The sequence below is a fragment of the Amblyraja radiata genome, chromosome 13 (assembly GCF_010909765.2).
Source record: "Amblyraja radiata isolate CabotCenter1 chromosome 13, sAmbRad1.1.pri, whole genome shotgun sequence".
Lineage (NCBI taxonomy): Eukaryota > Metazoa > Chordata > Chondrichthyes > Rajiformes > Rajidae > Amblyraja > Amblyraja radiata.
Window position 1 is genome coordinate 11,674,733 of NC_045968.1, and position 15,461 is coordinate 11,690,193.

Genomic DNA, 15,461 nt, shown 5'->3' on the forward strand with positions numbered 1-15,461 from the left:
TGGCTAATGTTATGAGTCATGCTTTTGTAGTTACGCCCACTAGCCTTTTTTAACGTCGCGAGCTACTGCACTCTTCAGTATGAAGTTAACTCTCAAGTAAGAGCTTGTAGTTGTTTATTCGAAATAAACAGTGTATAACCTGCCAAGGTATAAGGTCTTTATTATTACAAGGACTTAAAACCAACATGGTGTCAGAAGTGGGATTCGAACCCACGCCTCCACTTGGAGACCATGGCCTGAGCGCTGCGTGCCTTCAGAATGATGGCCATGGCTATAAGCCTGTCGCCTATGCATCACGCACCATGCCTGACACAGAACAACGATATGCCCAAATTTAAAAGGAATTGCTAGCGGTTGTTTTTGCCTGCAAAAAGTTCAACTATTTCATCTTTGGTCGCACAGTTACAGTTGAAAGCGACCACCAACCTCTTATCAGTATTTTCAATAAACCTATCCATTCGTAGGGTCTTGCCACCGACAAGACCCTACGGTCGCTAACTTCTGTCATTAAGCGTGGCTGGCCAGACAAGCACTACAACGTTCCTTTGCCAGCACAACATCTTCTGCCTGTGAAGGAGCCAATCCCTCCTCCCTATTATCCGGATCGTACAAGTTTATTTCAATCTGCATCTGGTGACCCTCACATGCTCTTGCAAGCACAACAATCCATGCCTGTGACAGTTCCTCAGTCTGTCCCATCTTCTCCTGTGCCACAGTCTCCTGCTTCGACCCCAGAGCCGTTGGTCCACTCCCCCACGGTGGTGAAATCACCAACTCTGTCCCCGGGGAAGAGGAATGGAGATGGCCTCTATCGTACACGTGCCGGTCGTGTTAGCAGGCCGGTCGTGAAGTATCCGGACTATGTTTGACTTTACACACGTCACTCATCGGTTGTGAGTTTTGCTTTGCTTAGTTATGGGTATAGTGCTATTGATTCTTTAAGAGGGGGGATGTAGATCAGTGGCTCATGTTATGAGTCATGCTTTTGTAGTTACGCCCACTAGCTTGTTAGCGTCACGGTCTACTGCACTCTTCAGTATGAAGTTAACTCTGAAGTAAGAGCTTGTAGCTGTTTATTCGAAATAAACAGTGTATAACCTGCCAAGGTATAAGGTCTTTATTATTACAAGGACCACAAACCAACACCAACCCCCCCCCACCCTCCCACAACAATACAATCAGTCTGAAGAAGGGTCCTGACCCAAAACATTACCTGTGCATTCCCTCCACAGATTCAATCCCGGGTTCAATCCTGACCTTGGGCACTGTCTGTGTGGAGTTTGCACCTTCTCCCTGTGACCAAGTAGTTTCCTCCCATATCCCAAAGACGTGTGGGTTTGTAGGTTAATTGGCCTCTGTAAAATGCCCCTAGTGTGTAGGGAGTGGATGAGAAAGTGGGATAACATTGAACTAGTGTGAATGGGTGATCGATGGTCAGTGGGACGAAGCTGCATGTGTTTCCGTGCTGTATCTTGAAAGAAAAAACAAAGCCCTGATGTATTTTATGTCGAATGATATTGTTTCTAATCTCCTTCAAGGGAGTTCGTGTTTGCGTCTTTTACTGCCTCCCAAGAGTTATTCAGATTCAAAGCAAGTTTAAAACATGATGTTTTATTTTGCAATGGCTATAATCAAATACAAATATTGTGCCCAATATATAAAAGGGATGTTTCTCATTGTGAAAAAGTTGCCATTTTGTTTCTAAGTTTAGTTTTCTATTGTCATGTTATTCTGTTCTGTTTTCTGTTACTAAATTGATATATATATATATATATATATATATACAGAAAACTAAACCTAAGCATATATCTCTATATACTAAAAGTCTGATCTTGACCACTTCCTGTTGCACTGTATATTGATTTTAGAAAAAACGCTGCCACTTATGGCTGTGAATTTTGGCCATCTTACTCAGAGTTCCGCTCCGCTGCGCAGGACAAGAGGATTTTTTCCATCGATGAAAAATAAAAGAATTATTAGTGTTTAAAAAATGCTGAGATTCTCTTTCCTGAAGGCCACGCCTCTTCAGGAGGGACTATAAAACCCGGAAGTGTGGAGGTGCCTCAGTTCTCTGCAAGATGCGGGGGAGCGAGAGGTCGGAATTCTGAGTCTGAGCTGTGAATAACACTGAACACATGTCTACTAAACTGTGAGTGGTTTTACTAACCTGTCAGTGCCCTTAATGTGGTTTGAAAATGTAGTTTGAAAATGCAAAAGTGTGCTTTGATTTGAAAGTGCTAAAGCTGTTGCCTTTGGTTTGAAAATGCTAAGGAGTGGCGGCGCTGCACTGGCAGCAGCGGCTCATAGGCAGTCCCGTTTTGTTTGTGTTTTTTGTGTTGTTTATTTCGTTAGGTTAGTCTAGTTTTTGGTTCTTAGTTTATGTTGGGGGGGGTTGAAACGGGTTTTGCAGTCTCTCCCTGCGGGGGAATGCGACTTTTTTGTCATATTCCCCTTCTCTGCCTCCGCCTGCGCTGAGGCCTAAATGGAGCTGGCAACCTCGAGGCTCCGGAGGCAGAGCCCGTCAGGACTTGCCCTGAGCTCGCTCCCGTGAGGGCGGTCCAGCTCAAGGCTGGAACAGTGCTCCCGTGAGAGGTTGTCGGGGCGGCCCGGCCTGAGGGAGAAGCGACGCCCAAGTCGGGGCGGCCCGGCCCGAGGCTGAAGACGGTACGGTACTCACGTGGGGGTGGCTGGGACGGTGTTCTGGCGGTGGTGGCCTGAGTCCGGGGTTCGGCCGCGGGCCAGCGGCTGCGTCTGCAGGACTGGTGGACGGCAGCTTCAACCACCCCGGGCCGCGGTGTTTGAGCCGTGGGACTGATCTACCATCGCCCGGTGGGGAATCGCCTCAGCGCAGAGGGAGAAGAGGAGGGAAGAGACTGCAGACCTAAGACTTTTGCCTCCATCACAGTGAGGAGGTGTTGGGTGGACTCACTGTGGTGGATGTTAATATGTGTTTATTGTTGTTTTTATTGTATTACTAGACCAAGTGCAGACCCGTTGGGTCTGTTTCCCCAAAGGCGTTTGCGGGGGGGGCTGAGGCATCACACTCACATTAACCACCCCCCAAACACACAGGTGGGGGGAGGGGAGGTGAGAAGAGGGGAGGGAGGGGAGAGGAGGAGGAGGAAACGGGACAGATTTGGGAGGGAAAGGAGAGCGGGGTAGGAGGTGAGAGAGTGGGATGGGGAGAGAGACGTGGGGGAGGGGGGGATGGGGAGGGAGGGGGGGATGGGGAGGGAGGGGGGGGATGGGGAGGGAGGGGATGGGGAGGGAGGGGAGGATGGAGGGAGGGGGAGAGGGGTGGGGGGAGAGAGGGGAAGGAGTGGGGAGAGGAGGGGGAAGGGGGGAGAGAAGAGGAAGAGTGGGGAGGGAGGAGTAGAGGGGTAGGGGAAGTGATGGAAGAGGGACAGAGGGGTAGGGGGAAGGGGGCGTGGGGAGAGAGGGAAGGGGTGGGGTAGAGAGGGAAGGGGGGTGGGGAGGGATGAGGAGAGGGAGAGGGGGAGGGAGGGAGGGGGAGAGGGGTAGCGGGAGTGGTGGAAGAGGGACGGGGGAGTGGTGGAAGAGGAACAGAGGGGTAGGGGAAGGGGTGGGGGAGAGAGGGGAAGGGAAAGGAAGAGAGAGGGGTGGAGGAGGAAGAGGGGTGGGGTAAGGGGAGAGAAGTGGAAGAGTGGGGAGGGATGGGTAGGGGGAGTGGTGGAAGAGGGACAGAGCGGTATGGGGGAAGGGGGCGGGGGGAGAGAGGGAAGGGGGGTGGGGGAGAGAGGGATGGGTGGGAGAGGGAGAGGGGTGAGGAGAGGGAAACATAGAAATTAAGTGCAGGAGTAGGCCATTCGGCCCTACGAGCCTGCACCACCATTCTGCGGCATCACACTCACATTAACCACCCCCCAAACACACAGGTGGGGGGAGGGGGGTGAGAAGAGGGGAGAGAGGGGAGAGGAGGAGGAGGAAACGGGACAGATTTGGGAGAGAAAGGAGAGCGGGGTAGGGGGTGAGAGAGGGGGAATGGGGAGAGAGATGTGGGGAGGGGGGGATGAGGAGGGAGGGGAAGAGGGAGGGAGGGGGCGGGGGGGGGGGGGAGAGAGGGGAAAGAGTGGGGAGGGAGAGTGGAGGGGGTGGGGGGAGAGAAGTGGAAGAGGGTGAGGGAGGAGGAGGAGGGGTATGGGAGTGATGGAAGACGGACAGAGGGATACGGGGGAAGGGGGCGGGGGGAGAGAGGGTAAGGGGGTGGGGGAGAGAGGGATGGGAGAGGGAGGGGGGAGGAGAGAAGGGGAGAGAGAAGGGGGAGAGAAGTGGAATAGTGGGGAGGGAGGGAGGGGTAGAGGGGTAGCGGGAATGGTGGAAGAGGGACGGGGGAGTGGTGGAAGAGGAACAGAGGGGTAAGAGGAAGGGGTGGGGGAGAGAGGGAAGGGGGTGGGGGAGAGAGGGATGGGTGGGAGAGGGAGAGGGGTGGCGAGAGGGAAACATACAAACATAGAAATTAAGTGCAGGAGTAGGCCATTCGGCCCTTTGAGCCTGCACCACCATTCAATATGATCATGGCTGATCATCCAACTCAGTATCCTGTACCTGCCTTCTCTCCATACCCTCTGATCCCTTTAGCCACAAGGGCCACATCTAACTCCCTCTTAAGTTCCGATTGGACATGTGTGAGCATTGGGCATTGTGACATCACACGATGGAACGTTCACCAGGGGCTGGGGCTGGGGCTGCTTCTGTGGGTGAGAAGCCAGTTTATTTTTGAAACATTGGGGGGGGGGGGGGGAAGGAATTGATTAAAAACGTGTACTTAAACACGACGAAATGTAATGAGGAGCGGATACTTAGAAAGAAAAGTGAAATCTCTACCGAAATGGAAAAGATGTCGGCGATTCTTCGTCTGGTTTCGGAGTTGCAGTGAATCAAAGGAAGAAATGCAGCCGGCAGCCGTCCATGTAAATGGATCCATTCCGATTGGACATCTGCGAGCATTGGGCATTGTGATTGGACATCTGCGAGCATTGGGCATTGTGACATCACACGATGGAAATGAATCAAAAGGCAGAAAGGCAGCCGGACGGACGGCAGGCGACAGGCACAGACTTTTATAGATATGTATGACTGCTGAAATTTCGTTCAGACTTCGGTCTGAATGACAATAAAGGCTATCTATCTATCTATTTAAAGCTGCGTTGCCTTTGGTTTGAAAGTGCTAAAGTGATTTGGTCTAGTATATATATAATATATATAATATATAATATACATATATATATGATATAATATATAAATAATATATAATATATATATATATATATATATATATATATATATATATATATTTGACTGAGATATATACTGTATATATAACTGAGAGTGATATATATATATATCTCAGATATATATAACTGATAGAGAGATATTTTATTTATATATATATATATTTATATATATTTTTTAAATCTGTTATACAAGGATGGGGAAGGGGTGGGTAAAGATTGGTTAAAGATGGGAGAAATTGGTGGAATGAAAATGGGGTAGGAAGATGAGGGGGAGATGGGTGGGGAGGAGGGGAAGTGGGGAGAGGAGGAGTAGAGTGGAACAGAGGGAAGTGGAAGGGAGGAGGAGGAGATGGGAGATAAAGAGGGGGTGGGGAAAGGGGAGAGGATAAAGAGGTAAGGGGTAGAAAGGGGAAATAAGAGTGAAAGGGGGTGAACATGGGAGGGGAGGGGAGGGGAGAGAGAGAGAGAGAGAGAGAGAGGAAAGTAAAGTAAAGGATAAAAGGGGAAATGGGATTGGGAAAAGTGTGAGCACATATTACGATGAATTCCTAAGCAGCGAATCCCTCTGCAGAATGTTTCACAAACGGAAAGTGTTGTTGCAAGTGTTCCCAGCCCGTGCTCCAGCTTGCGGTCATTGTACTGAGTGAGTGCCTCTGATCAGAGGCAGGCTGTCGGCTGGAAGGGCCGGCGCTCGGCGGCGCTCTGTACCTCTCTCGGCCGGAGTGGGTCTTGGCAGGAGCGGAGGGAGGGAGGGAGGGAGAGAGACCGGTAGCTCGCCGCTGCCGAAAGCCGCAGGGGACTCCAGACAGAAGCGGCTGCAGAGACGGGCAGACCTGCAAGCAACAAGCGCAGAGGGGTAAAAGCGCCTTGTATGATCTTTGCAAACCAGGAGGTGAGAGGTAAGGAGAGTGGAGAAACTTTATTGTGAAAGGGGCGAATACTGGGTTACAGTCAGGAGCGCTGGCGGTGTGTTTGTGTTAGAACGTGTGCCTTCTATCACAGTGAGGAATGTTGATTCCACTGTGGTGGATGTTTATGTTAGATTTGATTTGATGTGTGTATTGTGTCATTGTCACTTAGTATGGCTGTTTGGTAACTCAAATTTCACTGTTCCTTAACCGGTTAAGTGACAATAAATGCGAACTTGAACTTGAACTAGGAAGGAACTGTAGATGCTGGTTTACACCAAAGATAGACACAAAATGCTGTATCTGTGTATAATATATGTATCTATATGTGTATGAGGGTTCAGATAGACACAAAACGCTGTATATATGTACAGTATATGTATATATATATGTGTGTGTGTGTATATACATTAATGTAATAATAATAATAATGTCTTTATTTATATAGCACATTTTTAGTCAACTTGCATTGACCCCAAAGTGCTTCACACAATTACTTCCATACAGACAGGCAAAGGTGGGTGAAGTGTCTTGCCCAAGGACACAACGACAGTATGCACTCCAAGCGGGATTCGAACCAGCTACCTTCCGGTTGCCAGCCGAACACTTAGCCCATTGTGCCATCTGTCGTCCTTTAACTTGAATAACTCAGCAGGACAATAGACAACAGACAATAGGAGCAGGAGTAGGCCATTCGGCCCTTCGAGCCAGCACCGCCATTCAATGTGATCATGGCTGATCATCCTCAATCAGTACCCCATTCCTGCCTTCTCCCCATATCCCCTGACTCCGCTATTTTTAAGAGCCCTGTCTAGCTCTCTCTTAAAAGCATCCAGAGAACCCGCCTCCACTGCCCTCTGAGGCAGAGAATTCCACAGACTCACCACTCTCTGTGAGAAAAAGTGTTTCCTCGTCTCTGTTCTAAATGGCTTACTCCTTATTCTTAAACTGTGGCCCCTGGTTCTGGACTCCCCCAACATTGGGAACATGTTTCCTGCCTCTAGCGTGTCCAAGCCCTTAACAATCTTATGTGTTTCAATAAGATTCCCTCTCATCCTTGTAAACTCCAGAGTGTACAAGCCCAGCCGCTCCATTCTCTCAGCATATGACAATCCCGCCATCCCGGGAATTAACCTTGTAAACCTCCGCTGCACTCCCTCAACAGCAAGAATGTCCTTCCTCAAATTAAGGGACCAAACCTGCACCCAATACTCCAGGTGTGGTCTCACTAGGGCTCTGTAACAGGCAGCATCTCTGGAGGGAAGGAATGGGTGACGTTTCGGGTGGAGACCCTTCTTCAGACTGAAAGTCAGGGGAGTGGGGAGACTAGAGATATGGAAGGGTGCAAAGAACATGTAAGGTGTGAAAGGGACAAATCAAAGTAGAGGGTGATGAAGGAAGTGTCCTGATGAGTGCTATACAGAAGCTTTCTCAAGTTATCCACTGGCCGAGTTCACTTCTAGGTGCAGGAGGATGAGGGGTGATCTTAAATGGAGGTGTATAAAATCACGAGAGGAATAGATCATGCAGATGCACAGAGTCTCTTGCCCAGAGTGGGGGAATCGAGGACCAGAGGACATGGGTTCAAGGTGAAAGGGGAAAGATTTAATAGGAATCTGAGGGCTAACATGTTCACACAAAGGGTGGTGAGTGTATGGAACAAGCTGTCAGAGGAGGTAGTTGAGGCTGGGACTATCCCCACATTTAAGAAACTGTTAGACAGGTACGTATATGGTTCGGGCAGGTTTGGAGGGATATGGACCAAATGCAGGCAGGTGGGACTAGTGTAGATGGGACATGTTGGCAGGTGTGGACAAGTTGGGCCGAAGGGCCTGTTTTCACACTATCAACGTTGACTCTATGACTCTAAGTGCTTTATGACTGACCAGACTTCTGGAAGGAATCCCCAATCTCGGGGAAATCTCCAGTGCAGGAAGGACGAACTTTCAAAATCATCACCTTTCAGTTTAGTTTATTGTCACGTGTACCGAGGTACAGCGAAAAGCTTTTGTTGCACGCTAACCAGTCAGCGAAAGACAATACATGATTACAATCGAGCCATTTGCAGATACATGATAAGGGAATAACGTTTAGTGCAAGGTAAAGCCCAACAAAATCCGATCAAGGATAGTCCATGGCTCACCAATGAGATAGATAGTAGTTCAGGACTGCTCACTGGTTGTGGTAGGATGATTCAGTTGCCTGATAACAGCTGGGAAGAAACTGTCCCTGAATCTGGAGGTGTGCGTTTTCACACTTCTGTACCTTTTGCCCGATGGGAGAGGGGAGAAGAGGGAGTGGCCAGGGTGCGACTCGTCCTTGATTATGTTACTGGCCTTGCCGAGGCGTAATAGAATAATACAGCACAGGAACAGGCCCTTCAGCCCACAGTGTCCATGCCCAGCATGATGCCAAGTTAAATTAATCACTTCAGTCTGCAGATAGGCACAAAATGCTGGAGTAACTCAGCGGGTCAGGCAGCATCTCTGGAGAAAAGGTGACATTTTGGGTCAAGACCCTTCTTCAGACTGCACTTGATCAATATCCCTCCATTCCCTGCATATCCAGGTGCCTATCCAATAGCCTCTTACACGCCACTATGGTATGTGCTTCCACCACCACCCCAGGCAGCGCATTCCATGAAGTTGCCCCACATGTCTCCTTTGAACATTGCCTCTCTCACCTTCAAGCTGTGCCTCTACTCTTTGACATTTCCACCCCAGGGGGGGAAATAAGTTCTGACTGTCCACCCTATTTATCCAGGTCTATTTAGAAACATAGAAACATAGAAAATAGGTGCAGGAGGAGGCCCTTCGAGCCAGCACCGTCATTCATTGTGATCATGGCTGATCATCCCCAATCAATAACCCGTGCCTGCCTTCTCCCCATATTCCTTGATTCTACTAGCCCCTAGAGCTCTATCTAATTGAATGCATTTCAGCCAACTAGAAAAACCAAAACATTTCAGTTTAGTTTAGAGATACAGCGCTGAAACAGGCCCTTCAGCCCATCGAGCCCGCACTGACCAGCGATCCCCGCACACTAACACTATCCTACACACACTCGGGTCAATTTACATTTATACCAAGCAAATCAACCTAGAAACCTGTACGTCTTTAGAGTGTGGGAGGAATCCGAAGATCCTGGAGAAAACCCACGGGGAGAACGTACAAACTCCGTACAGACAGCACCCGTAGTTGGCATCGAACCCGGGTCTCTGGCGTTGCAAGTGCTGTAAGGCAGCAACTCTACCGCTGCGCCACCGTGCCACCCTTAATAGTTCAGTGCTTGGAATAAGGTCCCTTTAATCACTCCAGCTGCTGTTATGGGTGAACTGGCATTTGGTTTGGAAAACTGGGAACCAGGAGAAGGCTGTTTGGCTCCATGAGTTCTGCTGTACCTTTCAATAAGATGTGCATGATGGAACTGCAGATGCTGGTTTAAACCGAAGATAGACACAAAAAGCTTGAGTAACTCAGCGGGACAGGCAACATCTCTGGAGAGAAGGAATGGGTGACGTTTCAGGTCAAGACCCTTAACGTCACCCATTCCTTCTCTCCAGAGATGCTGCCTGTCCCGCTGAGTTACTCCAGCATTCAGTGTCAATCTTTAGACCGTTTGGAGATTTGCTCTGCACCCTAGCACTGCCGATCACCAGTCTCTCGTTCTCTCTCTCTCCCTCCCTACCCATCTCTGCAATCTAAAGCATGCTCACATTCTGGCTTTTCAAGTTCTGACTTTGGACTTTAGACAGGCCCTTCGGCCCATCGAGTCCGTGCCGACCAGCGATCACCCTGTACAGCAATACTACCCTACTCGTTGGTCGGTACGGACTCGGTGGGCCGAAGGACCTGTTTCCGCGCTGATTCTCTGAACTAAACTTACCCGAAGAAGGGTCCCGACCCGAAACGTCACCTATTCCTTCGCTCCATAGATGCTTCCTCACCCGCTGAGTTCCTCCAGCATTTTTGTCTACCTTTGATTTTTTCCAGCATCTGCAGTTCTTTCTTAAACTAAAATGCTTATCACTAATTGAAAGTATACATGAATGCTTAACCACGTTAGGTATTATTTATTAGGAGTCTGTTTTACAGATGTTTTATTAAATTGATTCCTGGTTATATTTTGGAATCATTAATCAGTTATTATGGAGAAACTGCAGCAGTCAGTAAAAAGTCTGGGTTTTTGACTCTGACTAATCATAACCTTCACTGAATTTTCTCAAGCAAATCAAGGTGTTTTAAAAGTCAGGAGATAGCATATATAGTTTTGATAAGTATCTCGATAAGTTTTTGGCACTGTGGTTGACCTCCCCAGGTTCCATCCTGAAACGTCACCTATCCGTGTTCTCCAGAGATGCTGCCAGACCTGCTGAGTTAGTAATTTGAGGAAGGACATTCTTGCTATTGAGGGAGTGCAGCGTAGGTTTACAAGGTTGATTCCCGGGATGGCGGGACTGTCGTCTGCTGAGAGAATGGAGCGGCTGGGCTTGTATATTCTGGAGTTTAGAAGGATGAGAGGGCATTGTGCCTTCCTCCACAGTGCTATCCACTGTGGGGGGATGATTTTTTTGTCTAATTGTAGTCCTGTAGGTCTGTGTCCAAGATGGCTGCCGTGAAGAGAGAGTGGACGCTGGCACGCTTTGGCTGCCGCTGCTCTCTTTTCACACTGTGTTTTTGATTTTCTGTTTTTGGATTGAATTCTGTTTTTAATTTGTGTCACTGTGATGTCTTTAATTACTTGTTTTATTCCGATTATATGTTTTATTCCGATTACTATGTAAGGTGTCCTTGAGATGTATGAAAGGCGCCCATTAAATAAAATTTATTATTATTATTATTATCTTATTGAAACATATAATTTTATTAAGGGTTTGGACACACTAGAGACAGGAAACATGTTCCCGATGTTGGGGCAGTCCAGAACCAGGGGCTACAGTTTAAGAATAAGGGGTAAGCCATTTAGAACATAGACGAGGAAACACTTTTTCCACACAGAGAGTTGTGAGTCTGGGGAATTCTCTGCCTCAGAGGGCGGTGGAGGCCGGTTCTCTCGATACTTTCAAGAGAGAGCTAGATAGGGCTCTTAAAGATAGCGGAGTCAGGAGATATGGGGAGATGGCAGGAACGGGGTACTGATTGTGGATGATCAGCCATGATCACATTGAATGGTGGTGCTGGCTCGAAGGGCCGAATGGCCTACTCCTGCACCTATTGTCTATTGTCCAGCACTTTGTGTCCATCATGTTTAATTTATTTTTTCTTATTTTACCTATAAAATGTTTCTTATTATATAAAAGGTTTTACTTTGGGACATGGTAGGCATATCCCTGAAATCGGAGAGTGGATTCTGTGTAATTATGGTCTTATACAAAGGATTGTGATCATGCAATTGAACTCTAGTTGATATTTACTTTTCCTCTTCTCATTGTTATTTCTTCCCTGACAAAGACCTTGAGTTTGATATTTAGATCATGGTGTTTGTCTGGCTGAAACGATTCAAACAGCAAAGAATTGCAGCCATGGCTAGAACATGCTGAAATACAGGAAAAAATGGTCCCCATGTTGGGGGAGGGGGGGTTGGGGTTGAGGTGGAGTCTAGAACCAGGGGTCACGGTTTAAGAACAAGGGGTAAGCCATTTAGGACTGAGATGAGGAAAAAAAAAATTGCCCAGAGAGTTGTGAATCTGTGGAATTCTCTGCCACAGAAGGCAGTGGAGGCCAAGTCAAAGTCAAGATCAAAGTCAAATTTATTTGTCACTGAATGTTTTCACGAGAGAGTTAGATTTAACTCTCAGGGCTAACGGAATCAAGAGACATGGGGAGAAAGCAGGAGTGGGGTACTGATTTTAGATGATCAGCCATGATCATATTGAATGGCGGTGCTGGCTCGAAGGGCCGAATGGCCTACTCCTGCATCTATTTTTCTATGTTTACTAATTTTGGTATTGGTGGCATGGTGGTGCAGTGGTAAAGCTGCTGCCTCACAGCGCCAGGCACCTGGGGGTTGATCCAGGCTATGGGCGCTGTCTGTGTGGAGTTTTTATGTTCTCCCTGTGACCACGTGGGTTTGCTCCGGTTTCCTCCCACATTGCAAAGACATGCAGGTTTGCAGGTTAATTGGCTTCTGTAAATTGGCCCTCGTGTGTGGGATGTGAAACTGGGTTAACATAGATCTAGTGTACAGGAGATTGATGGTCGGCGTGGACTCAGTGGGCCAGAGGACCTGTTACCACGCTGTATCTCTAAACTAAACCAAACTGCGCTTTAAGATTGTGCAGGAAGGAGCTGCAGATGCTGGCTTGCACCTACAATAGACACAAAATGCTGGAGTTACTCAGCGGGACAGGCAGCATCTCTGGATGGAAGGAATGGGTGATGTTTTGGGTCATGGCCCTTCTTCAGACTGAGAGTCAGGGGAGAGGGAGACACAGAGATAAGGAAACATAAGGTGTGAAAACAAGGCATCAAAGGAGAAGAAGCTCAAGGAAAATGTAGAATAGATCGTTATTATCTAGGTGAAGGTGATAGCGAAGCATAGAGAGATAAAATTTAAACGGGGACAGTCTGACTGGTCAGAGAACTAAGAAGGGGAGGGATGGAGAGAGAGAGGGAGAGAGAGAGGGAAAGCAAGGGTTACAAGAAGTTAGAGAAGTCAATATTCATACCGCTGGAGTGCAAGCTGCCCAAGCGAAATATGAGGTGCTGTTCCTCCAACTAGCACTGGGCCTCACTCTGACAATGGATTCTCCACAATCCTTCTGCCCAAACAAGTTCCCACCCACATAATGTGTCGTGAAGTCAAGATTGGAAAAAATCAGTGTTCTCCAATAGCTTTATTTGGAGTAGTCCATGGGCATTTCTGATCAATGAACCAATAGTTAATGACATTCTTCTTGAATAGCCACGACTGCCTGCACCTGTCCTTGTGATAATCTCAAGGCAGTGAATACACGCATCACACAGGCAACACCACCCGACAGTGATTGAATGATATTTATTGCAAAGTGTACTTGGTACAGTGAAATTATTTGCTTTTCATGCAGTGCATAAGTATGCAAAGGGTCGCTATGTATAGGACGCTGACAAAGCTACAAAGGTATTTTTCCCCCCCCCTCCCCCCATCCCCGCTCCCCTCCCTCCTCCCCTCCTCCCTTGTTGTCAGCGCCCCCCACGCCGGGTCTCTCTTTGTTCGCTCGGTGCCCCCCCCCACACACTGGGCCCCTTTGCACGTAACAATGATAAACCAATAATAATCCAAGATGCAGGACGCACTCCGTACAGACAGCACACATTGTCAGGATCGAACAGACTTTACAACTCCTCCCCCTTCTGGTGTGGGGTAGACTGAGACTGACCGCCCCCCCCCACCTCCCCCTCCCCCTCCCCATCCCCGCCTTTCCACTCATCACTTTAATTTCATGTTTCATGTATTTTGTGTTTTAATGATGGTTTTTATGGCAGATCAATTTCCCTCCTGGGATAAATAAAGTTCTATCGTATCGTTAACTAAACAGGACTACAGAATCCCAATGTGTAGGAAGGAACTGCAGATGCTGGTTTAAACCGAAGATAGACACAAATTGCAGGAGTAACTCAGCAGGACAGGCAGCATCTCTGGAGAGGAGGAACGGGTGACGTCTCGGGTCGAGACCCTTCCTCAGACGAAGAAGTGTCTCGACCCGAAACGTCACCCATTCCTTCTCTCCAGGGATGCTGCCTGCCCCGCTGAGTTACTCCAGCACTTTGTGTCATTCTACAGAATCCGAATATTGTTATTTGTATTTAGATAAATGTCTCCCAGTAAATCCAGCTTTGACATTGATTGCAATCATATGCAAGAACAAGGCAGTGAGATGGCAAAATGTACAGCAGACATTTTGATAGGAATTCAGAGCTTATGGATTATGAGAATTAATGAAGAATAATTGTAAATAGAGTTTTACGTTCTGGTGTATGTATGTCCCTCCCTTGATCACTCTCATTCCCACGGGACTGATGGATCTGTGGTGATTTCAAAGGAACTCCTGTTCCCTTGCCTGCCCTCATTCTAATGGGGAGTGCCAATCTGACTACAGAAGCTGCTGGATGCACAGACAGCAAAAGTGTTCCTGCACGTCGCATTAAAAACCATGGTAGAAATTTCATCCCTTTTTATAATTGCTGGTTTTGTTGCGATCAAGGCGAACCAGCTAACTGTACTGTCGGAGATGCATCTTGTGTTGGCAGGTTTTACAGGCTGCATTCTTTGCATTCCTTGAACACAACAGCGAACGAGATCACTGGAAGTGCAAAGTTACAGCGGAACCTTTCCATTGCCTCCGATTCTCATAACCATGACTACAGTGTCACAATACAAAGGCAGCAGCAATCGTTGACCGTAATCATGCCCGCCCGGGACCAACACGCAGGTAAAACAATATCACAAAGTCACTCCTGTTTCCTTTGATGCCAGGAAAGTAGGTCTCTCGGCTAGTTTGAGAAGGTGATCTGTTTTATATGTTTTCGGGTTTGGCTTCAGATTGTTCTGCCCTCAACTTAAGTCGTTCCCTGATTTTGTTTCTACAAAAAAGACATTGGGAACGCAAACCGCCGACAGAAAGGTCAAGTGGTTTTCAGTTTAATGAAACAAACGATCCTACAGGTCAAGGGAAAGATCGTTTAGAAACCGAGTTCCAAATCTGTGGTGCTCACAAACAAACTCTAGGCCTTTGCTGCGTGCCTGCCTGAGTCGCACTCTTTGGAAAAAACTAGTAGCAAACAGAATTTCTGAGAAATAGTGTGCATTTTGAAAATGTTTTGAAAAATCGTTTTTGAAAACTGAAATGTTTGTAAAATAGTTTAATCCATGCATGCAAACCATTGCAAACTGTTTTATTAATTATTACACAGAGGGTGGTGAGTAGGGTTGCCAACTGTCTAATCTGGGACATCCCATATTTGGGATGTCCAATCTGGGAAAGCTGGGACATCCCATATTTTGGGCTAAATTGGTTTGTCCCGCACCGATCGGCGTGGACCCGTTGGGCTGAAAGTGTTTAAGAGGAACTGCAGATGCTGGAAAATCGAAGGTAGACAAAAGTGCTGGAGAAACTCAGCGGGTGCAGCAGCATCTATGGTGCGAAGGAAATAGGCAACGTTTCGGGCCAAAACCCTTCTTCAGACTGATTCAGAACAGGCTGAAAGTGCTTGTTTCCGCGCTGCATCTCTAAATTAATCTAAACTGTAGATTGGTTACTTTACTGTTACTTTACTAACCAATGGAGTGCTTTATTATCAGAAGCTCTGTCTACTACACG

At 47.7% G+C, this 15,461-nt stretch overlaps 1 protein-coding gene across 10 annotated transcripts in view; it reads left to right on the forward strand.

Moving 5' to 3' along the window:
- The first annotated feature begins 5,932 nt into the window (after positions 1–5,932).
- The window catches only part of veph1 (ventricular zone expressed PH domain containing 1), a 161,076-nt gene continuing 151,547 nt past the window's right edge, over positions 5,933–15,461 (forward strand). For 3 of the 10 annotated variants that reach the window (XM_033031218.1, XM_033031219.1, XM_033031222.1), the window contains exons 1-2: positions 5,990–6,154; positions 14,392–14,573. The gene's annotated coding sequence lies outside the window, so the exon portion shown is untranslated. Of the gene's footprint in view, positions 6,155–14,224; positions 14,574–15,461 lie in introns of those variants that run through there. The other 7 variants (XM_033031212.1, XM_033031216.1, XM_033031217.1 and 4 more) reach the window with 5 other exon arrangements.